The sequence below is a fragment of the Tiliqua scincoides genome, chromosome 6 (assembly GCF_035046505.1).
Source record: "Tiliqua scincoides isolate rTilSci1 chromosome 6, rTilSci1.hap2, whole genome shotgun sequence".
NCBI classification, from domain to species: domain Eukaryota; kingdom Metazoa; phylum Chordata; class Lepidosauria; order Squamata; family Scincidae; genus Tiliqua; species Tiliqua scincoides.
The window spans coordinates 39,634,291-39,660,057 of NC_089826.1; the positions used below are offsets into that span (position 1 = coordinate 39,634,291).

Genomic DNA, 25,767 nt, shown 5'->3' on the forward strand with positions numbered 1-25,767 from the left:
AGGATTGGGCTAGTTGGCAACCTATGCTCAGGGCTATGGTGCCTTTACCAGCAGCTTGATTTGCAGACAATAGTATATTACCATGTCTTGAATACCTTTACTTGCTTATTTCTTTCAAAACATTTCTTTCAAAACAAAGCAATGGAACAGACCTGTTCTATTTTTTCAGTCAGTTGACTACTCTACTTCTACCATCACCATAGGAAAACTCAGATAGTATTCTACCTTGTATTTCTGAAAATAAATATAAAATGACACAACTAGGTAATGACTATCCCTTTTTCTGGTCCTTCCTCCAACTAGCAGGTCTCTGGTAGTGCTGATATCAGTCCCCTTTGCCTGAAACTGCTGCTTTTATAATGTCACATTTTGGTAATTTAATTACCAGATTTCATCTGTGATGAGCAAACTGACCTGGCGTGTGTGACAGGCCTGGCTGGATGAAGCAGGAGGCATGGGCCTTTTCCAAGCTTTGTACACCAGGCTTCTGGGTATTGCAGTATGAGAGAGATTCAGGAGGTAGAATTTTTATAGTCTATTGCAGTGTTTCTCAAACTGTAGGTCAGGACCCACTAGGTAGGCTGCAAGCCAATTTCAGGTGGGTCCCCATTCGTTTCAATATTTTATTTTTAATATATTAGACTTGATGCTACTATTGTATGTGACTGCATTTGGGGAAAATGTTACAGATCTGTACTTTTAACAGGCTACTATGTATAAGATAGTAACAATGACAGTCAATGGAACTTACTCCTGGGTAAGTGTGGGTAGGATTGCAGCCTAGGATTATTAAAAATTTTCCTGCTTGATGATGTCAAGCCATGACATCACTTCTGGTGGGTCCCAACAGATTCTCATTCTAAAAAGTGGGTCCCAGTGCTAAAAGTTTGAGAACCACTGATCTATTGTGATTCCATCCTTCTGACCAGTTGCCCTATTGAGAATCAAGTGTTTATATCTGGTCGGCAAGGTACAGGGTTGAGTGGGCAAGACAAGGTTGGCATTTTGTTTGTTTATTGCACCTCTTGCTGTCCATTTTTCTCCTTCAATCTTTTCAGGCTTTTTACATATTATAGTTTTGAACTCATGTAGGAGTTTTGCTTTTCCCTTAATTGACGTGAATTAAGTGAGGTCTGCTGTCTTTTGAGGTAATTGGATTAACATAGCCATTTTCAATGTCAACTTCAAGACAGTACAAATGATCTGACATCAAATGAGGTTAAGAAGTCCCCTATAAACTATGACTGCTGTTATGAAATTTAATTAAGATAGAACAGCAGGCAGTTCAAATGGGAAAGCATGGTGCAAAAAAATAAAAATGGCAGCATGGAAAAATGGCTTAATGCAATCATTAAAGCTAATTGTATGTAGAAGTTTTTAAACAAAGGTGTAATTAACAGGCTAATGAATAGCATATTAAGGTTGTTATTAGCAATGAAATTTGAAATATATATGAAGAACCAGTTAAGGTTATCTTATCATTAGAGCTCTTGCATAATGTGAAGACTTCTACTTTGTAACATTTAATCAGCTGACAATACAGTTCTGAAACTAAGAAGTAGTAATAAAATCTTCTGCTCTTTCACCCTTTCACTTTAGAGCAACTTCTGTGATGATTGCCACATATTAGTGATGTATTCAGGTAAATCGACCTTTCTAATATTATAGCAAATGCCTACAATATATTTTATAAAGATTGTAGCTGAAAGAAGAAAAAAACCATACACACTATTAATATTTCCATGCTATTTACAGTTACAACATAGACTTACGGCAATTTTAAAACATGCATGCTATGCAGTTCATGCGCCAGGGGACCAAGTCCCTATAGGCTGTGATTCTCTGTGGCTTAAACCTATTTTTAAAAAAGGTTGTTTTTCTGACCTGATGTAGTATTTGATGGTCCTTATAATAAATCATTTTTTTGGAGCACATAAGCCCTATTAAGTCTCTGTTAGGAAGCATTGCTAAGCAAGTGTTCCATGTGCTCGAGCAGAAAAAAATCCTCACTGAAGGAAACCAAGCCTATGGAGAGATGCAAAACCAAAATGCATTTTTAAAATTTAAGATAGCAGTTACCCAGCCTTAAGTGGTATATTTGGGCTGATTACTTTTCCAAGGCCTCCTACCAAGGAACAGATGGAGCTCAGCTGGCTCTCATTTTTTTAGCAGATTAATCTTTGCCTGGCTATTTGCCATTGTTAGCTTTTGAGATGGTGAAAACCAGCTGAAGCTTGCAAGGAGAAAAATACTACATTGATACACACTATATATTTTTGTTAATCAAAACCAATTCTTTTTGGCCATAGATCTGATCCTTTGTAATTCTGGTTCTGATTCTGAAAAGTATAGAGGGGAAGTTAAGAACAGAGTTTCAGTACGCCTTGATATTTTATTATGTGGCTAACCTGGCATCAGCTATGATTCAACTCAGACTGTTTTTTAAGCAATTTCTGCCCAATGTTGCATATACGCAACAGGGGGTCAAATGTGTACCCCTGTGGGTCAGGTAGCAATGGGTTAACGTAGGCCTATTACTAATCAGTGGCAGGCTGTTTGCAGGTTGTATGGGTCATGGGTTACACAAAAATATGAGCTGGTACTGAATGTTTCTTTTAGGCAGGAGATAACAAATAACAGTCAATGAAAGAGAGCAGCTTACTTTTTGACTGGCTAGGGATTGCAAGTCAATATCTCAAGTGAAAAATTTACTCCATATACTCTACTATTATTCTTTTGGCAATTTGTCCAAGTCAAGTCCAGATGTTTAGTTATTAATCATATACTGCTTGTCTAAATGTTCAAACTTTAATAAATTACCCTTTAAGTATTAAATCGTAACATTTTACAGAAATTACACCCTTTAATCGACTTTGAAGTAAGGCAATTTTTATTCCCCGTCAGTCTCTTTTTGGCCTTTCTGTAACTTTGCAATAATGGTTATAGATTTTTCCAGGAATGCCACATACTTTTGCTCTGGTTCCTGGTGGTCAATGTCAAAGTCCAATGAAAACCAATTGAATTAATACTGCTTTTTAAACACAAATCCTTCCAAAACTTTAAGGATTTAACCTAAAAATCTAACTTGCTGTGATAACACACTTCATGGGATCATCTGCCTATTAAATGCAGTGTGTTTTTTTTATTCATGCTTCTTTCATAAAGTCATCTTGGAAAGCCCAAGCCTTGCACATTACTTTTACTTTCACCTTAATAGCCTAGATTTAAAGTACCACCATGTTCCCTACTCAGTAATGATAACTGTTGAAGAAAGATACATGTGCTATGTAATGTTTCAGGGTTATACATCCTTATGAATGGGGGTGGGCAAGAGCTCAGCAGTAGAGTACATGCTGTTCATTCAGAACACCCCAAGGTCAATCCCTGACAACTTCAGGCAGGGCTGGGATGAGCAAGTATCTGAAAAAAAAACCTAGCTGAAATCATTGCAGATACTGAGCTAGATGGACCTCTGATTCAGAGTAAAGCAGTGGCATAGCTAAGGTGGGACTGGTATTATTATCCTGCCCTTTGTTGTTGTTTTAAATTTAGGGTCATACTTGTTTATTAAGCACTGGAGTTTTTTAATCCAAGCACTGGAGTTTTAAAAATCCAGGAGTTTTTTAATGCCCAGAAAAAATAACAACCAATGGTGTTAGATTGTGAACATGATGAAAATGAGTTCTAAGCCTCTCACCATCTCTTCATGATGTAAACTAAGGCATCTCAGGTAGTTACTTTGCTATTATCTTGGTTTTTGTATTTTTGCTTGTATAGTTGAAACATGGCTCCTGGTTTAAAACAATATGTGCAGCTGTGGTTTAACCAACTCAGAGCCCAATCCTATCCAACTTTCAAGCACTGATGTAGCCAATGGGATGTGTGCTGCATTCTGCAGGGGTAGGTCAGTCATGGAGGTCACCTCAAAGAAAGGAATGTTTGTTGCCTTACCTTGGGGTTGCATCGTGGCTGCATCAATGCTGGAGATTTGGTTAGGATTTGGCCCTAAAATTCCTTGTGCATTACACAAGAAAGAAAGGGAAAGGAGAGTATGGCCCTAGAGTTCATTCCATGATCCAGCAAACCATGATCTGTTGTATTGTCTAAACTAGGGGTGCCCAAACCCCGGCCCTGGGGCCACTTGTGGCCCTCGGGGCCTCTCGATGTGGCCCTCAGGGAGTCCCCAGTCTCCAATGAGCCTCTGGCCCTCTGGAGATTTGTTGGAGCCCACACTGGCCCAACGCAACTGCTCTCAGCATGAGGGCGACTGTTTGACCTCTCGCATGGTCTGTGGGATGAGGGCTCCCTCCACTGCTTGTTGTTTCACATCTGTGATGCAGTAGCGGCAGCAAAGGAAAGGCCAGCCTCGCTTTGTGGAAGGCCTTTTATAGGCCTTGAGCTATTGCAAGACCTTCATTCATTCATATAAGTTCATCTTTAATACATTCATTTATGTAAACTTATGTAAACTTATTCAAATTTTAAATGTAAATTCATTATTTTTCCCCCCGGCCCCCACACAGTGTCAGAGAGATGATGTGGCCCTCCTGCCAAAAACTTTGGACACCCCTGGTCTAAACCTAAGAGATTGTCCCATACAGGCTTTCACTTATCTATGAAGTGGTGAATCTTGAGCTGTGAGCTCATGCCTTCTACATCTTGCTCCATATTATATGCTAGAAAACTTTAGATAAACAGTGATTCACTTTTTCCCCCAGTCACTTCATTAAACCATCAATGTTCACCAGTTTTTGCTTTCACTTTTTCTCTGTCAAGTTCAATACATGCCTTTGTTAAAATTGAAAAATATGATAAACCAATTTCCCATTAAAAAAACACTAGAGCTTTTTAATGAGAAATCCAAACTCAACAACCATAACTAGAACACAGTAGATAGGAAAAATAAACAGGAGTGCATGAAGCTGCTGCACTGCTTTTGTCTGGGGCCATTCACTATCAAATAGTATGCTCATACTGCCAGCTCTGTTACTTTGCTAGTGTTGCCCCTACTTTGTCTACTACCTGCCCAGAAAAAAGAAGTCAAGGAGTCAGAGGGAGGCATGATGAGTGCCCTCTATAATTCCACAGGTGATTGAGCCCTCCTGTTCTTCTTAAAGAGCTTTTCATGGGTACTGTACATGGTTCCCTTCTCTGATGAAAGTGTATGGATGTTCTATGATATACATTGCTGTCTCTTAATGGAAACTTTCCTCAAAACCTACTTTTCATGTTTAAACCCTTAGTTTAAACCAGTGTTTCTCAACCAGTGCAGAGGTACCACCAGTGGTACTTGAGATGGTGTCAGGTGGTACTTGTGTGACCCCAGACACCTGCCAAGCAGCAGTAAGACCAGGAATGTGCAACAACAAACAGCAATAGGGGTTCCAGAGCTCCAAGGCATGCTTTTCCACACTCAAAAAGACCCCCCCCCAACTGAGCCTCTTAATGGTGTTTGTTGCATCACATTTGGCCTCCCAACCTAGTGGTACTTCAAATAGATGGACCATGTGAGGTAGTATGGTGGAGGACAAATGTTGAGAAACCCTGGTTTAAAGTTAAACCATTACTCATTATTATTATGGATGTCCTATGGATCCAGAGAACTGTTGGGATTCAGAATTTGCCAATCTGTGCCTCATTAGGATTATCTACTGAGTCCATATGGATGAGGTATTTCTATTCCTCTAAGATAGTGTTTCTCAAACTGTGGGTTGGTACCCACTAGGTGGGTCGCGGACCAATTTCAGGTGGGTTCCCATTCATTTCAATATTTTATTTTTAATCTATTAGACTTGATGCTACCATGGTATGTGACTGCATTTGGGGAAATGTTACAGACCTATAGTTTTAACAAGCTACTATGTATACTCTTCAACAATGATAGTCAATGGGACTTACTCCTGTGAACGTGAACTTACTCCTGTGAACCAGATGTTGTATCTTGTCAATTGTCAAAAAACTGATGTTGTGCCTGTGAACGTGTGGGTAGGATTGCAGCTTAGGATTGTTAAAAATTTTCCTGCTTGATGATGTCATTTTTTGTCATGACAACACTTCCAGTTAGTCCTGACAGATTCTCATTCTAAAAAGTGGGTCCCGGTGCTAAATGTGTGAGAACCACTGCTCTAAGGGCCAAACACCACATTTGTTAGAGTTTGTTATGCCAAGCAGCTGTTACAATAATCATAATCTGAGAGCTGAAAACATTGTAATTTTTGCTATTGCTTAGTGTTGTGCTAGCCGAATTCATTGACAAAAGCTGATATTGACTGTGGCAGCAATGAGATTGCTCCCTTGAGATACACATAATTTTTAAAAAATCAATTTCTTATTGAATAATCACTTTTCAAGCTAGCTGAATTAGCCTTAAATTGTTGCAAATTGGGCAATACTGCCTTATTTTTTATTTTAATATAATACAAGCACATTTTATTTAACAATAATGTTTGTTGGTAAATTTAGGTTGGTGTTTAATTTGGGTCAGTATTTGCATCTTGTAAACTATTCACTTTGTTTGTCATTACAATTAAATTACTAAATTGTAATTTAGTTGCTCATTAGCGATGGTAATTGTCTATATCTTGCCAAATAGTGTGTGCCCACTAGAAATGCTACTTGCATGCATTAGAAAGGACTATTTTGTGGCTGGTGAGTGTATCCGAATAATTTATGCTATAAATAAGCACCTTGCTATGGTTCGTAGTGTTTTGACAGCTATTAAGTGTCCCTGGGGTAATTAGGAAGCACATTTTTGTATCATTAAGAAAATGAATGGGAATTTAATGTAGAGGGAGTGCAGGTGGTACTGCAGGCATGCCTTAGCTAACACTGCCTGACACCTGCATTACTTCTGAACTTTCTAAGCAACTGTATATGCATAATCTTGTTCTAAAATTTTAACATTTTAGCATTTATTTTAACCTCTTAAGTGCTAAATTCCTTCCTGAGAATTTGTTTCCTACCAATAACAGTCAGCGACACCCAAGTTGTACCAGTTCCTTGTGTTTTTTTGTTAAACTGAGGTTTGCAATTGGTTTTTCAGTTCTTCATCTTCTGTTTTGTCTTGTTCGCTGACCCTGTAAAATATTTCAAACTGTTCATTCTTCTCACATTACAGGTCAAAACTATCTGTACAACTCACTTAGTACAGTCCATTGTGGATCAACAGTCTCCCTAAGGCTGTCATTTTTAACTGGTGTGCCGCGAATGGTCTGCAGGTGTGCCGCAGGAGTTTGGGGGAAGGTCATTTATTAGTAGTGCCATTGGGGGATGTGAGTCCCCCACCAACCATATGGTGTATCTTGTCAATTGTCAAAAAATTGATGGTGTGCCTTGACAATTTCATTACCTTGTCAGTGCCATGAGATGAAAAAGGTTGAAAATCACTGCCCTAAGGGGTTTGTGTTGCCATGTGGATGTCTTCACCAGTAGCAGCTCAATGGTGTTCCTGGATGCACTATGATGTAGTCTTCATCTCACAGGACTCCCAGGAATGCCAGTCTCCAAGGAGCTTGGCTTGGTTTGAGCTGTGCAGCCATGTAGCTTAAAGGGAACAATGTTTCAGATAGGTATATGTGAAACAAAGAAACATGCCATGAAATACCTTAATAAAGTAATTGGAAAGAATATTGAATGAATAACCTTGTAAAGAATATTTTGTCAAAAATTTCAGCACACAAAAACTGACATCACATAGACACGGCAATATATAAAACCTAGTATCTTGCTGAGTTGCCTAGTGCTGTCAGAAGAGCCTCATCTTATTTTTGATTTCACTTAGGGTCCAATCCTATCCAATTTTCCAGCACCAGTGCAGCTGCAGTGCAGTGCCAAAGAAAGGGAATAAATGTTCCCATACCTTAAGGAGGCCTCTCTGATTACTTCCCCACCACAGGATGCAGTGTATGCCCCACTGGCACAGTGGCACTGGAAAATTAGATAAGACTGGGCCCTTAATCCTCTCAACGGTCAGTATAGAGAATCTTGACTGGCCATCATAAGGCTATTAGATGAAATAAAAATCAGAATTACTATTTATGAAGCATTTTTTTTCCGGAGTGAGAATAAAGACAAACATTTAAATAATGTTGGTAAGTTTAAATTTGTATAATGATCACACTTTTTAAAATGTTTGAAAGCGTAAACAGGCAGCCCTTTGGCTTTCAACAATTCATTGTCAAACTGACAGGATACATTTGTATGGTGATTTGCAAGTCCCCTGTGTATTGATTGTACTGTGCCTTTTCACTGATTTCCCCCCCCCCTCTTGTGGCCCTTTTGGCTTCAAGTCTTCCTATTACAGACTCCTGTGAGGCAGTAACAAGACACAAAACTAGCAGTCAGAAGCTTCTGTATTTCAATCATATAGAATTTGTGTGCCAAAATATTCTAGGCATGATGCAGGTTTAAAACAAAGAGAACAAAAACAATTAAATCAAATAGGAACAATTCTCAGTCACAGCAGGACAAAAATCAATTAACACCACTTAACGGCTTATAGAAATGTCTAGGAAATACATTACTTAAAAACTTGGGAAAATATTTATTTTAATCTTTTCCACAAAATCTGCAGGCAGAGACGGGTCTCTTTAACCAATGAATTCCAGAGTATTGAGTCATAATTGTGCAATCTTTGCTTTAGATTCCCACACATTTTACTTCTCATAGGGAAAAGATCCTAAAGGATGCATGTTACTGGATGATAATGAATGGGTCAACTGATATGGAGAGAGAAAACAAGTGGAGCATGTGCCATGGCTTCAAGCTCACATAAAGGCCCTCACTAGCACTGGGCTAGCCCCTGGGGAAGTGAGGAGCCACTGCTGCTGCTTGCTACCACAGTATGATAAAGCCAGGGTTCAGTTACCAGGAGTTTGTGAGGGAGCAGCACCACTTATAATCTTCCTGTTCCAGCAGCTAAATCCCAGGTGTCATCCCCCTGAGCAAGAGGAAAAAAGCAAGTGATTTGCAAGGATGGGAACTCAAGTCAGGTGAATTGAGTCCAAGTCGGAAAAACACATGCTTTTTGCTGATTCCTGTACACTTGAGTCATGCATGTTAATGACTCCGACAATGACTCAAGTTTGAGCCACTGACTCAGAAATGAGTCCCCACACATGCAGACTTGCGTCTGTCTCTGTCTGGGTGTGCTTGTTTACTCTTTTTGCAGTTTGAAAGACCTTGTGGGGCCATCATTCAGACCGGGCAGGCATCAGGGAAGTTCCAGCCAGAAGATAGGGAAGGGTTAATGTTTTGGTTTTGCATTAAGGAGAGGGGGGAGATGGGAGCAGGCTCTCTTGTCCATCTCTGAAGGAACAGTTAATGATCATCAGATGAAGGTCTTTTCCCTGGATGAGTGAGGGAAAAAGACAGGGAGGTGAGGTGGTTCCTAGCCAACCATGAAAAATGGCTCCAGCAGGCTCACTGTATGATCAGCTACAATGGGACTACTTCTGAGTAGCTGCAAAGGATTGGGTCATACTACTAAGCCTCCCAGCTGCTGTATGTGATCCTTCTCTCTTGCCACTTCTGTCTTCACTCTCAAGCAGTCCATCCCATCCCCTCCCACCTTGTTTTCAGCTGGGATGGGGACATATTTAAAGAGAACACACAGCCTGGCAGCAGCTCCATTTTTTTCTGCAGAGCCGCAGTTGACTTTTTTACCTAAAAGACTCAGGTCTTGAGACTTTTTGAGTCCTCAAAATGCTCTGGGTAATTTCTGAAATCTGCCTCTTAGGACTTGTTTTTGAGTCAAATTAAAGGGAGCAGAGACTCATAACTCGAGTCAAGTCGCACTGGATTTGCCCATCTCTGGTGGTCTGCTTCTGCCATTGCTCTTCACCATCTCTGAGAAAGTCAGTTTCAGGTCCAGGGCCTAATGAAAAGGCATACCAGGAGACAAAGGGGAGCAGCCAACAGCTGACAAAGCAGTAGTGTAGCTGGAGAGGTGCAAAACAGTAAGTAGTACAACTGCTTGAATGGCTCTGAGGGTGAGTGGGAGCGACTGCTAGTGCTTACACCAGTGATTTTCAACCTTTTTCATCTCATGGTACACTGACAAGGTACTAAAATTGTCAAGGCACACCATCAGTCTTTGACTATTGACAAGGCATACCATGCTGTTGGTGGGGTGGGACTCATATCCCCTAATGGTCTTATTAATAAATGACCCTCCACCAAACTCCCAAGGCACACCTGGGGACCATTCATGGCACACCAGTGTGCCACAGCACAGTGGTTGAAAATGGCTGGCTTACACTCGCATTCGGGAGCCTGCACCACTTACCATTTAACACTGTTCTAGCTATGCTACTGCAAAGTGATCAAGCTCTAAACTCCACCCATCAGACCTGCTCATTTCTATATTGTACTAGATTACCCAGATTTTTCAAGTGTTTCAGCTTTGGTTTTTGTTTCAACCATACTCCTCCCTAACATATTTTAGACAGAAAAAACAAATCTTCAATCTCAACTGGGGAGGGAGCATGGGGAGGGAGCATGATGTGGAGTGAAAGTACAGTGGGGATAAAGCCCAACCCCAAATCCATCAAACAAGGCCCCCTCCTTACTTAAAAAGCAACTTGTGCTTTTCATGCTAGAGGTATTAACTAGGGTTAACTAGGTCTTAACTTTCAGAAAATGTTTATCTTTAAAAGGCATTCACTGTAAGTAGGAAAAACACCCAAACTTAAAATGTTCTTAGTCGGCATATTTTTGACATGAACTACTCATAGACGCTAACATCTAAATCGGGGTGCCCAAACCCCAGCCCTGGGGTCACTTGCGGCCCTTGAGGACTCCCAATGTGGCCCTCAAGGAGCCCCCAGTCTCCAATGAGCCTCTGGCCCTCTGGAGATTTGTTGGAGCCCACACTGGCCCAACGCAACTGCTCTTAGCAGTTTGACCTCTTGCATGAGCTATGGGATGAGGGCTCCCTTCACTGCTTGCTGTTTCACGTCCATGATGCAGTAGTGGCAGCAAAGGAAAGGCCAGTCTTGCTTTGTGTCTGGCCTTTTATAGGCCTTGAGCTATTGCAAGACCTTCATTCATATAAGTTCATCTTTAATATATTCAATTATGTAAACTTATGTAAATTTATTCAAATTTTAAATGTAAAATAATTTTTTTTTCCCCCTGGCACCCCCCCCCCCTGACACAGTGTCAGAGCGATGATGCGGCCCTCCTGCCACAAACTTTGGACACCCCTGATCTAAATAAATACCAGGGCATGGAGGATTATCAAAGCTTCTGGGGATCATGAGAAAATCATAAATTTTCTGTTCTTTTGAAGCCCACTTATATTTAAAAAGCTTCATATGGAGACGCCTGCTTTTTAACTTGTTCATACACAACCTGGAGTTAAGGGTAGAAGTAGAAGTGACCAGGTCTGGAGAGGATACAAAACTCTTAAGCCTGCGGCCTCCTTGCCCCATAGACTAGCTGTGTGTAGAAGATGGTGGATGGGGTGCTTGCTCCAATTATGCTGCCCACAGGTCCAGGGAGCAGGGTGACCAGCTGACATAACTGCAAAAGTGAACAAGGAATGCCAAAATGTAGGGCATCCAAGAAAAATGTAGGACATGACAAAATAAAAGCTAAAAACACTCATGTTGACATGATGTGGCTATTTAAACACTACATTAATTATTAAACTTAAAACTATATTACATGTAATTAATTACATAAGCGGCATACGCCGCTTAACAATGGCTGCAAAACGACGGACTGCACAAATGATGGTGGTCAAAGCACAACAGAGAGGCTCTTAATGAGGCAATCAGGTCTCCCTGCAGCAGAGTGTCTTTACAAAACAAAGGCACTGGATTGGGTGGAATGTTCACTTAATAACCCAACCACATAACAACAGGGATTGGAGAACATATCCCCATCATTAAGTGGCGCGGATCTGCGACCAATTGATGCCAAGAAGGCTCTGCACTGCCTGCTCACAGGGAAAAGGAGAACAAAGTTCTTTTCCAGTGCAGGAGGATACAAAAAGAGGACATGTCCTGAAAAAAGAGGACATGCGGTCATCCTGGCAGGGACACTAGTAGCTTCCTGGCCTTGCTCCTCCCTGCCAGGTCAGGGCGTCCAGGGCTGGAAGACCCCCTCCTGCCCTGTGTCCTTAGCCTTTCCAAGCCTCTCCACCACTCCCTCCTTCTGCTGCCACCCGCCTGCGCGTGGAGGTGCCTCCAAGTGCGCTGGCAGCACCGCTGCCTCTGTGTTGGCCCCAGCCATACGCTGGCGCGTCCCACCCAGCCGTGGCCCTTCCCACACCTCCACGAACCCCCGGCTACCTGCGGCTGGAGCGCAGGCTGAGCTGCGCGGCTGGGGCGCCAGAGGGAGGCGCCGCCTCGTCCCGCTCATCCCGCCCTTTCCTTCCCCTCGCGAGGCGCCTGCGGCTCAGGCATCGACACGCACTTCGCGGGGCTGCAGGAGCCGGGACGCCTTCGCGCCTGCTCGCAGGTACTCAGTTCCTCGCTGCCCTACCGCTGCGGCTTACCCAGCTGGTGTTCTGGGCGCCCGAGGCGGAACCCCGCAGGCGCTGCTGCGGTTGCGCGCCATAGGGCGCGTTGGGAGCGCTCTCCCCGGCTGTCTCCAAGCGAAAGCAAAACGGACTGCAGGGCGGAAGGGTCGGTGGCGCTGGAGGGAGACTTCTGGGGCACTCTCGGCTCGGGCGGGGAAGATGTTCTGGACAGCACAAGTCTCTGCAGCTGTGCGCAGGAGTGAGGCTGCGATCCTAGCCGCACTTGCCTGGGAGTAAGCCCCACTGGGGACTGACTTCTGAGTAACCATGCATAGGATTGGACTCTCAGGCTGCAATCCTAGCCACACTCTCCTGGGAGTAAACCCCACTGACTCGAATGGGACTGAGTAGGCATGCAGAGGACTGGGCTCTAATTCCGACGGTGCTGGCACTTGCCTGGAATGGGCGTGGCCAGGCTGAGCGCGCCCTGCTGTGAGCCACTCTGCCTGGCGGGAGTTCTTCCCCCCGCCGCAGCAGTCCAGTCCCTCCTCGGTTTCTGAAGCAGAGGGTGGCTGAATCCTAGGCGCGCCGCTTTGAGAGTAAGCCCCACTGAATACTCTGTAGGACCTACTTCTGCGTAGACATGCATAGGAAGACGTTCTGCAGTTGAGGAACCCTAAACTGCTCTCCTAGCAGAGCTGGCTGCCCTTCCTTTCTGAACGGGATCCACTCTCCATCCAAAGAGCTTAGAATGCTGTGTGTGATCAGGATGCCCCACCCTGTTTTCAAAGCCTTGCTGCAAGACTGAGAGGGAGAGTAGTGGCCCTTGGGCTGGTTCTGTGGGTTTCATCACTCTGGTTGGGCCAGCCTGGGAAGAAAGAGGCTTATCCAGTTGCTGCAGTCCAAGGTTCTCTTTAATGGTGGTTTTCACTCTTGGAAAAGGGTTGCCAGTGGATGCTTATCTCTAGCCGCTTCTCTTCCCCCTGTCTTGCTAATCCTGTCTTGCTAAGCAGACCTTCTCCTCCTAGGAGTTAGTTCCTCTGACCTTTAAGATGGAGTCAGGTGTTTATTCTCCAGTAGGAACTGTCATCCCCTCGTGGCCGGAACCAGTTGCCTCCCCTATGTTTAGGCCAACTCATGGGCATCCCCAGCATCTTGAGGGTCCCTGTTGGGATGGACATGGCCACCCCAGCCTGAGAGTATAGGGTGGGGGTGGGCTCCTTGACAGGTATCCCAGTTGCCACCCCTGCCAACCTGTCCATCCCTTCTTCTCCTATGGCCTGCTGCCTATCCCCTTTATTCCTCCTCCTTTGTCTTCTGACACTCCATCAACTTGAGCTCTGTTCATGCACCAGCTGTAGCCCCTGCAACTTGACCTGCACTGCTGAAGGGGGCCTTGCACAACAAGCCCTGCACCAGGCAGGGTAGGTCCAGGTATAATAGCAGGGTGCCAGGCTGGCATTTCCAGTAGCCTGCACTTCCTCACAGGGAGTTAGCCTGAAAGAGGGTAACTGGCCCAGGGTCACCTAGCCAACTGAGTGGCTGAGCAGGAATGTAGACTTGGGGCTCCCACAGATCTAGGCTATCTAAGGAATGCCCTCAATGGCATTCAATTTATGACTAATATGATGATGTGAATGTGCTTTCAACTCAAACACATTCAGCAATATCTGCTTTCCTGAGAAATGAGCTTGAGGGTGCCTCATCATGCTTTGTTGGCAACATGTGCAAAAATATTTGGAAAGGGGAACCATTGGTATCATCTCCTGAATGTGGAAGAGATTTACATACATGTATTTGAATGTTTGTGCCCCAGAACAGTGAGTTTCAATTTCTTTTTTTTTTTGCTATGGCCCCTTAGGAGCTCTTCTTGGGTTCCAGGCCCACCCCCCTGTCAAACAAAGATATAACATGAACAGATAAACATAACCACCCCCTCACATTTTTCAGTCTGTGGCCCTTTTCAAGTGTGCCAGGGCTCCCTAGGGGGACCATAACGCTCCTGTTGAGAATGGCTGCCCTAGAATCAAAATGTTCTGCACCTCCCTCAGATTAGTAGCATGAACTGTTTCTGAGGTCAGTGACACTGAATAAATAAATAAACGTACTTAAGATTGGTGTAGCTACTAGATGATAAGTACAGTATTCTCTTAATGTTTCCGCAACTGTAACTTGATGGTAGACCACATGGTTTGCATGTTGTAGAAGATCCCAGGTTCAATCCCAGCATCTGTAGGAAGGCAGAGAAAAACCTTGGAGAGCAGTTGCTGGCTTTGTTGACAATCCTGACAATGATCTGACTCTGTGTTGAAGCAGTTTCCTCCATTCTGTTGTGTAATTGCTGCAACTCAAGCACAGTTGCAAAAGTAAAACAGCAAGTCCCTACCTTACTCGTCCAAACACTAATGTTTTTTTATGTTTTATCAAAAATTGTTTGTTTAGGCTGATATAGTAGTTCCAACTCCCTTTCTGTGAGTTTTTGCCCATATGCTGTTTCTCAGTCTTCTCATTATTTTAATTTTTATTGTTCTTTACTTTTAAATTCCACCTCTGAAACCCTGAAATTATCTCTTCTATATTTTTATTTTATCCTTTATGATATTTTTGTATTCCACCTTGGGGCCTTTGTTAGGGCCAAAATGCAGCATAACAATAGCTAAATTTACAGTCAGATTGGGAATTAAATGTATATGTGTGTGTCCATGCACATGTGTTTCTGTGTATGTGTTCTAGAGTCTAGACACTTCTGCTCCTCACTCAGGTAAGCAACACAATCCTAAGCATGTCACTGTATTTGTGATGTATGTACTTAGAATTGTGTTTGAGTTGCAACAATTTTATAAGTACAAGAAGATTCATTACACATAGGATTTATTGTTTAAAATCTGTGTATCCTGCATTTCCATCACAACTATCCACTGTGGCCTAAACTGATTTAAAAGTAATGCAACCTTAACTTATAGGGACCTGGGGAGAGGACTAATTTCTGAAGAACTCAGTGCATATGTTGAAAACTGCTTTATAAAGGCTTCCCCCAACACCTTCATGAATGTACTAGGATAGCAGCTTTCAAACTTTCTAGCACCGGGGACCCACTTTTTAGAAGGATCCACCGGAATGTCAGGATCCACTGGAAGTGACATCATGGCTGGAAGTATCATCATCAATTTAGGCTTCAAACTTAAGCCGCTATCAGCCAACAAGTCCTATTACACAATGAACTTGTGCTGTTATTTTGCATAGCTTCAGAATTCAAACATTCCAGCTTGGAAGTAAAGCAGAGTGCAGACATGGATTCAGTCCTTCCCACCTATTCAGGGCAAAGCATCATACCTCTCTCCCACTGGGAGCCCATCCTGCCCAGAGCTTGGTACCCTGTACGGAACTCCTGTGCATACCCGAATCCGCAGATACTGTGGATGCCCCCCACCAGTTGGGAGGCTCTTCTGAGCCCTGCAGAGACTGTGCAGCATATGCAGGTTTCATATCGGCCGTTTAGGCCAAAAAAAGTCTCTTCCAGATTTTCCTAACCAGAAACCCCCTCTGGACGCAGGGGGGCCCCACATTCACAGTTAACTGAAACTAGGGATATGGGATTCACAGATACAGCCTCCCTTATTTTCAGCTCTATATTTTCAGTGGCAGCTAACCTAGGTGTTACACGACCCACCTGAAATTGGCTCACAACCCACCTAGTGGGTCCCAACCCACAGTTTGAGAAAAACTGTGCTAGGGACTTGGTAAAGAGAGGACAGTTGAAGTTGAAGCAATTCTTTATGACTTGGTTCATTCTCAAAACAATCATGTTAGGAAGGATGTTACGGTCCCCGTCCCCCCCAGTGTCTAAAGAGAGGGGGGAGAGCCAAGTCAAGGTAGAACCACCATTCCTTTTCCCTTGACTTCAGCTGCTCTTGGTACCCTCCATTCTCCATCAAGAATGAACTCTTCCTGTTCATTTCAAACAGGATGGAGGCTGAGACCAGCTAAAGCTGGGGTAAATGGAGAGGGGATGAGGGCTCCAGCTTCACCCCTTCATTACCTAAGTTACTTGGCTGCTTTCTAAGCATTTGGGTGGTGGTGAGATGGAGAGGTGGCTGTGGTAGAGTGTTTTCTCCCCCCTTCTTCCAGCAGCTCTAGAGAAAGAGAGAAGCTGCTGCTGACACCACCCAGAGCGTCCTACCACCCACTTTTAGCAAGTGGAAGGTGGATCGCCATGCTTTTCACTACCACCACCCTCAACTCACCATGATGTGAGAGTTTTGGTCCCTGTCGTCAGTGATCCAACCCTGAGTCTGAGCTGTTCCATTCCAATAGCAGCAACAACAGCTGTTGCTTACATTGAGCCAGACCAGGGATGCTAGGAAGATGCAGGTTACTCCTGCCAATCTGCTCATGTGCAGGCCAACTCTGGGAGAGAGGGAGTGGCTTGCCAAAACCTCACACTGTCAACAGCATGGATGGTGATTCTGTGCGTGTTTATTTGGAAGAAAGTTGCACTGAATTCATTGAAGTTTACTCCATGGTATGCATGCAAAGGATTGCAGACTTTGCGATACTGTAAATGGAATAGTTGCTCAAATAGTAATTCTGAATATTTCCATTACATGTTAAACAACATGACTGAAAATGTGGACTGGTGTATTGGAAAGAAATGTAGTGAAAATCAGAAGGACGTTCTGTTCTGGTAAACTTCAAGATCTGTTGCATAACTTACTACAATTTTCCAACATGGTTTTTAGGGCAGTTAGAAGGAGTTCTATTTAAAGAATATTGAACTTTGCTCTTTCTGTTGTAAAAGTCTTACAGTGCAATTCTATATCTGTTTACTTGAATGAAAATCCCAGATTATTCAGTGATACCTACTCTTAGGCTAATATGCACAGAATTAATTTCAGCCTCAAAATAAGGTAAAATCTTCATAAGAAACAATCTACCAGGTGATTTTCAGCTTCCAAGGCTACAAGATGGGTGGCAATTGGAAATACAGGTTGAGACTAATTATTCTGTTCCAAGCACTCACATGGATAAAAAAAAAAGCACTATAGCAAATCAATTTAAAAAACAAAGTTTCTTTGCTCCAGTGATTGAAAAACAGCCTTGCTGACCTTTTGACTCTAAGATAAGAGTCATTAAGAAGACAATCCATCAGCACTTCACTCAGCCCCTCCCTTCACCAATGCAAAATGATCAGGTTTCTTTCATGTGCTGGGGAGATAGAAGGATTGATGGATTGTTAGCCTGCTACTCTCTCTCTCTCTCTCTCTCCCTCTCTCATTAAGGAGGCTGTTGTTAAAGGACTGTTCAGTTTTTAAAACTGATTTTAAAGGGATGCATTTTCCCCTTCTCCAGGGATCAGCACATTCCTTCTCATTTGCAGGGGCCATTCGTGTTGAGTCAAATCCATGTATAAAAAATCCGTGTATAAATAGGCTGGACCTGTAGCTCCTTTTTGGTGATGGCAGCCCAATTGTGGAATGCTCTTTCTACAGTTGTTTGCCTAGTGTCTCTTTATTAGCATTGAGGCATCGGGTGGACTGTTACATTATCTGACCTGTGTGTTTAATAGAAAATATTTGAAATCATTTTACTGCTGATTATTGACCTGGTCTATTGCTGATTTAGGGTCCAATCCTATCCAACTTTCCAGCACTGGTGCAGCCTCAATGCAGCTCCAAGGTAAAAGAACAGATGTTCCCACACATTGAGGAGGCCTCTGTGATTGCCTCCCCGCCATAGGATGCAGTGCACACCCTATTGGTACAGCTGCACCAGCACTGGAAAATTGGATAGGATTGGGTCCTTAGCTGTGTTTAATTGCTTTAAGGCGCAATTCAGAGAGCGTCCTGGGCCGACGCAAGTCCCTTGAGTCAGCCCATGATGGTCGCAGAAGTGCTGTAAAGCACTTTTGCACCCTCTCTGGAGGAGAGAGGCCAGTACATGGATGTATGTGAGCCTCTGGAGGCTGACATGAGCCCCGCTGCACCAGCTTCCAGAGGCTGATGTGAGTCCTGCTTGGCCAGCCTAAAAGATAAGGCTGCAGTGGCCGAGCTCTGCCGGTGCAGGGGTTGGGGCATGTGGGGACGACAAGAGGGAGGCGTTTCAGGGTGGGGCGGAGGGCACTGAGTGGGCTTGTGGTTGGGTGGGGGGTAAGCGGGGGTATCTCCACTTCTGAACAACCAGGAGGTGGTGCAGATCCGCGTAGCCCCATTGGAGCTGCTGTGGCTTTCTCTGGTAAGGGGATGCGATTCCCCTTGCCCCAGGCTGAACTTTTTTTAGCCCCAGTCCTGCCTTAGATGCAGGGCAGGTCCACTGGCCTGCCTGCTCCAGAGTATATTAGGACTGGGCGGTTATTTGTTCTAACTCGAGTGCTTTAATTTTTGTTTTTAATTGATTTGGAAACTGTATTAGTAAAAGAATGGATAATAACATATTTTTACATACAATAAAGAAAGAAAACCAAGAGCAGCCAAGGGATATTTCACGGTCAGTAGTTTTACTTTTACATGTAATAAGGCAATCATCCAAGCATATGCTCAGAATATATTTCTCTGAAGAAAGGTAACCTGCTTCAGCAGATCCTGGGTCAATATGTAGCAGGCCTGCTGTGTTGATCATTATCAGCCTAAAATGATGATAGATTTCTCCATCCAAGTATCGGCACATGAATGGCCAAGGAAGGATTGGGATGCTTTCATGTGTACATAGAAAAAACATGGTGTGAACCAACACCTAGAGCCATTAATTGGAGCAAACATTTTTCTGTGGCCCAAACAGCAAAAGTCCAACGGTTTCATGGTCTTATCTTGTTTACAGCTTTCTAACTTTGTGTAATCATTGTAGTTCACTTTGTAAGTCTGTCATTTTTGTAAGTTTGTTAGTTTACTTTGTAAACCATCACCTGAAACTGCATTCCATATAAATGAAATCAGCATGGATTTAGATGTCTGAAACCCTGGAGAGCTATTGCCAGTTAGTAGTAGTAGTACTGAACAAGAAGGAACAATTGTCTGACAGTATAAGGCAGCTTCCTACATAAATGAAAGTTGAGAGAAAATGTTGGTTCATCTAACGTAAGAGGGAATTAAAAAAAAGAGAGAGACAGATTATCCAGCTTGCTTATCCTCTCTCTTTCTCTCTTTTTAGGTACAAACAGTGGTATATGTAAGATATGGCAGTTAGGGCACATGCCCAGGGCACCACTGAGCAGCAGCTTCCTGGCTGAAACCTGCAAACCTCCAAGCAAAGTGATGTGTTTGAGGGCCTGCAGCAGCTTTGCAGAAGCTGAAAGTTGGCCAAGAAGCTGAAAGAGGGAATTGGGTGGAGTGACAGTCACATTGTGAAGCCGCTGCACCCTCTTTTGCGCCTGGAAGTAACATTACAGCATGTGTTACATCACAAGGTCACTGCCCTAGGCAGCACTGCCCTGGCTATGCCACTGTGTATAAAACAAGCATTCTTGCTTCAAGGACAAGAGGATCTTCCTAGGTATTTATAATAGTCCATCACTATTCTATTTTTTTTTCTTAAAATTAGAAATGTAGTTCTAAACATATTTACTGGGCATTAAGTCCTCTTGAAGTTGGGGGACGACGACGACTTCTGAGCTATAGCTCAGTTGTAGAGTTTCTTCTTTATTTGCAGAAAGTTCCTGATTCCAGATTGGACATCTCCAGGTGCGGCTGAGAAGGACCCCACCTTACCTGAAACCCTGGAGATCTATTGCTAGACAGTCCTAAGTTAGGAGGGACCAACGGTTTGAGTAAGTATAAAGGGGTTTCATGTGTGTACTTTCAAGTAAACAGGATTAGGCTGCAAGATTCAGTACAGCTTTAATCCTATAGTCATACATGGGAATGAATTTCCTTGAACTCAGTGGAACTTACTTCTAAGTAAACATGCATAGGATTGCACTGTAAACTTATTTTGATCAAAGCTGCTAAAATTTAAAGATTCAGCATCTTCCTTCAGTGATGAAACAGTTATGTTGGATCCTGTCCCTGGGCAGCCCAGGGCGGTCCTAGACTGCTCGGATTTGTACTACCTCTTTCAGTGGCGCAGATCTGAGTAGCCCCATTGGGGCTGCTGCAACATTAACCGGGGTAAAGGGAATTACTTCCTCTTGCCTTGGGCTGAGCCACAGCCAGCCCCAAACTCATGCTGGATACAGTCCAGGCCAGTAGGCCTGCCTGTTCCAGCAGATGTTAGGATTGTGCTGCCCGTCTGAATCTATTTGTCAGTTCTTTTCTTTCATGATATACATGAGATGCATGTAATTTAAATAATTTCTTGTTAGCCTAGTTTTAAAATCCAGGTCTAATGTTTCAAATATCCAGCCTATTGCCAAAATTAATCCGGTGAGCAATGCCCAATCATTAAAATCCAGCTTGTCAGTTAACTTTAAGCCTGCAACCAATGTGTCCCAAGAGAGTCTCTCCTTTCCCAGTTTATCATATAGCCTCTTTAGCCAGGCCGTTGCTCCTTTCTAGAACAACATGCCAGAACAGCAAGCCTATCCAGGAGTGACGCACTCTGGTACTACACAGATTTGTGACTTTCCAGAAAAGTTCCTCCAAACTCCAGTCCAGGATGAAACAGCTTACTACATCTCTCAGTTCTGGGAGGGTAGAGGCAGCCTTACAAAAGCCCAATCCTATCCAACTTTCCAGCAGCCCTGGGGTAGGGGAACAAATGCCCCCATACCTTAAGGAAGCCTCTGTGACTGCATCCCCAACACAGGAAGCAGTGCATACCCCATAGGCACAGCAGCAATGGAAAACTGGTTAGGATTTTACCCTTTGTCAGCTATGGAGGGAAGAGGAGAAGTCCAGGGGAGAAGACTTCCCATTGAGTTCTCTTCTCTGTTGTTAGCTTGCCCTCCCACCAATAACCAACAATGTGATGCATAGTCCTTTTCTATATTATAATTCTTAATTTAAGTACTTACAGTGTTTTTCTGAATTTATATTCTAACTAGTTATACGTAGTTGCAATTCTGGCAATTGACTCCCTCATTTTTCTCACCCCATCCCTCCAGATGATTTAAGCATAGGAATGATGCATTCCCACAGATTCCTCACTTTAGGTTCCCAGGTTGTTGTTTTTTTCTTTCCTAAGACTGTGGGTGACCTGCTGATCAGAAAGCAACTTCCATCTTTGAAGCCAGCCACTTGCCCACACACCTAAGGCGTGCATAAATTCCTTCTGATTAAGTAGCATGCTAGACCACTAGCTGACCTTTTGACATATTGATGTGTATGGATAAATGAACTGATGACAGGTTTTTGTGGGCTAGGAATTGTTTCATAACCTGTTTCCAGGTTAAATTATATAACACTAAGCATTGGTTCTAGAGAAATTTTAATGGTAACTATAACATGCTTTCCAGATTACCCAGAGACAAAGTGCAAAATGGGAACTGTAATATGTTTCAACACAAGTGAGACACATTTGTCAATGCCTGACATCTCTTGGGTTTGGAATTGGTATCATTGGGGATTTGTTGTTTCTCATTACACTACCTACATTTAGATTTTTTTTGACAGGATCAACAGATCTTTACCACGTTTCTGATTCTTCCAATTATGCAACCTTATTTTATTTTCAGATACATGCATTTTTATAGGGTGATGGTGCAAAGAGAGGGTGATGGATGCACACACAGATCAAAGTTATTAATTTTTTAAATTTTATGAAATCTTATTTTTAGTAATAAAATAAAATTTATTTTCAATTTAAAGTGCATAAAATAATGGTGACTAGCCTGTATTTCTAAGGCTGCAATCGTATCCACATTTTCCTGAGAGTAAACCCCATGGAACACAGTGGGGCTTACTACTGAGCAAAGTGGTATAGCATTGCACTGTAAGAGGCTACAGTACATTACTTTACAAAATACAATATAACATCTTTAAAATGACAGGCATCCTTGCAGTAAGATATCCATTTTATCTTCTAGACAGGTAGACCATTGCAGCAAAAACAACAAAAAGGCTATGGCACCTTACAAGCTAAGAAATTTATTATATCATCGACTTTCATAGTCTCAAGCCCATTTCATCAGATGCGTGAGGTGTTATTCTCAGTTGTTAGGTATGCATGGGTACAGAGGGGGAAAAGAGTGGACTATGGAACTTGTATCTTCTCCCTTTTATTTGGAACCATTTATTTGGCTATGTAAACTGCTTTGTAAACTACTTTGTTGAAAATCAGAACATAATTTTCTCAATAATATAAATTTGTGTGATTTCAAGCTACAGATCATTTCTAGTGGATCCCAGCTTATCATTTCCAGCCCAGGAGGAGTCAAGACAGTTCAGGGCTGCTTCACCCACCCTAAGCTGATCAGCCTCTGAGGTAGACTTTACACCCAAATACTAAGTGAGGTCCCATTCAACATCTGTGAGCCAAATAACCTCTGGGGCCTGGTTTTGTGACCCTCTTGATCAATGCACATTCTTTAGCACAGTGTTTCTCAAACTGTAGGTCGGGATCCACTAGGTGGGTTGCAAGCCAATTTCAGGTGGGTCCCCATTTATTTCAATATTTTATTTTTAATATATTAGACTTGATGCTACCATGGGGTGTGACTGCGTTTGGGGAAATGTTACAGACCTGACAAGTTACTATGTATATACTTTTAACAATGATATTGAATGGGACTTACTCCTGGGTAAGTGTGGGTAGGATTACAGCCTAGGATTGTTAAAAATTTTTCCTGCTTGATGATGTCACATCCAGTCATGACATCACTTCTGGTGAGTCCTGACAGTTTCTCATTCTAAAAAGTGGGTCCCGGTGCTAAATGTGTGAGAACTACTGCCTTAGAGTGCACACCAAATTCCTTCATCCTACCTACTCCATACTGCAGTGAACCAGCCTATGCCATCCTGCCTAATCACCTGCCAATCACCTAGTCTGAAATAGGTGAAAAAACTTGTCTGTGATATGCCAGTTTCTTGCTTGGTCTCAAAGGCAAAAGTGGCTATTACCAGACTGGTTTCCCAGGAAGGCTGACTGGGCTGCTGCTTCCTCCCCAGGACATCAAATGAGGCAAGAGGAGAGAAAGCAGTTCAAACCAGCTAGTCTGCTGCCTTCTCCACCACACCAATCAGATAGCATCACCTTCTTTCCTTTATGCCTGGGAGAGGATAAGGCAAAGCCTCCCCCACCATGAAGTTCCTGGATGGTTGGGTGAAATTCTGACCATATTGTTGCACTTGCCCCACTTCCCTTAGTGGTGAGAAATTCCAGGGGCACCAGTGCTACACAGGGTCTGGCTTCCTGGATCGAAATGAACACTGGAGACCTATGTTTGTAATGTTTGTTTTACTTACATATATTCAGATTAAGCATAGGGTGGAAGTAGATAGAGTACATCTTACAAGAATCAAATTAAATCCATCTCCAGCATTTTTGTGCCCTAAAAGTGCTGCTGGCTTCCAGCTCCTTCTCTTTGCTTTCACTTCAGCCTCTTTCTTAGGTCAAATATCTCTTTTCTATTTCATCTCAGAAACTGCTAGCAAAATGCTTTGTTTTGTTAAGACAAGAAAAGGTAAGGAACAGGCAATTGGTTCAATCTACTATGTAATCATGTGTCTCACATGTAGCGCAATCCTATCTTGCACTGGAACAGGCAGGTCAGGAGGCCTGCGTTGTATTCAGCACAAAATAGGTGCCCAGAGTGGCTCAGCCGGAGGTAAGGGGAAACTCTTCTCCTTACCCCCAGGTAAGCCACTGCAGCCCCAGTGGGTCTTCTCAGACTTGGGCCACCTCCAGAGGTGGCATAAGACTGAGGAGAGTGGAGTGGCTTGGAGCCACTCCGCATTGCTCAGGAATGGGGGTTGGGATCCAGCATAACTGGCGAGTCCCAGCCCTGCCTCTCACTCCCTGCCTGCCTGCCCCAGGACTGCAGAAATCATCTGCTTGATATAGTCTAGGTTTTGCTGTCATGTTATGATTTGTTGTGGCTTCCCTCCTTGGGTAATCAATGCAAGTCTACATAAGCTGATAAAAATCTCAGCAAACAACTCAACATATGAACATGTGAGATTTGCAGATTATTAACAGAGAATCCAGCCTAACCTGTGCCTTTTTGTGTTATATTATTCCAAAATATGTTGTTATGTTGATCTGTTAGTCCATTGGTTTCCAAACTTATTGTGGTCACTGTGCACTGAAGTCACAGCACTCTGTTGCGGGGGCACCATCACTCGGCTCTCCTAGGATCTGCCATCTTAAACTGTGAGATCATGCAACCCAAGGTCACTTACCGCAGACATCCGCCTATAAGTTGATCCCACAGATAAGTTGAGGGCAGGCTTTGAGCAAAAAAATCATGGGATTTTATATGACCCTTAGATAAGTCGGGGGTTAAACTTAGGGGGGTGTCTGACAATAGTTTTGTCTGATTTTACCTGAGGCCAGATCCTGAAAAAAAACCTACCACTAATTGTTACCTAAGAACTGTAGTCTCTAATTTATTAAAAACATAGTAAAAGATCATAAGATACATTTTTATTCTTTTTAAATTCTGGTCTTCACCACCTTTTTGTAAACACTATCAGAGTAAGTGCACGGTAAACAACCGTAAACAAACAAGGACTAGCAAGGCAGGACGGGAGGTAGCTAGTTGGCTGTGAAAGCCCCACCAATAGCTAGTTTTTGGTCATCAATTCATGTATGAACCAGTGATTTTAAACCAGCACAGTAAAAAAGCTGAAACATAATATGGAAAGTGGTCAATCACCCAGAACTTCTCAGCACACTTCTGGTGCAAAGCAGTGTAAAGGCAGTTCTGTTCTTCAAACAGATGAAAAGAGAAAATATGTGATGAGTACTTGAAGTCTGAGAGGAGATGAGGGCTTGTATTATTACAAACATTTTGCTAATATGAAGGGTACAATTTATGGAAATGGGCTGCCAAGGGATATGCCAGTGAAAAAGGTTGGGAACCACTGCAGGAGAACCATGAATCAAATCGGCCTTTAAGGTGTCTGGTGTGTTAAGCCAGAAGCTCTACATACAACATACAAACCATAACACATAACTGGAAGTGTGCAATTCAATTCACAGCAGAGAGATGCAGCTGCATATATTTGCAACCCTTTTTACTCAGAAGTAGACCCACTGCTTTCCATGGGAGTTATTCTTAAATAATGGTGCACTGAATTGTAGCCTGGGACTTTATTTCAAATGGAAAGGAAGATCCCATCCTGGTGCATGCATTTGCAAAAAGGAACCAGGTTGCAGGAGAATAAAAGGTTAACTTTGGCTGTAATTTCCCAGGAAAGTTATAGAAACAA

At 43.0% G+C, this 25,767-nt stretch overlaps 1 protein-coding gene across 1 annotated transcript in view; it reads left to right on the plus strand.

Moving 5' to 3' along the window:
- Nucleotides 1-12,434: 12,434 nt before the first annotated feature.
- The window catches only part of IL15 (interleukin 15), a 42,830-nt gene continuing 29,497 nt past the window's right edge, over nucleotides 12,435-25,767 (plus strand). Inside the window, exon 1 of the mRNA XM_066632472.1 lies at nucleotides 12,435-12,465. The gene's annotated coding sequence lies outside the window, so the exon portion shown is untranslated. The remainder of the gene's footprint in view (nucleotides 12,466-25,767) is intronic.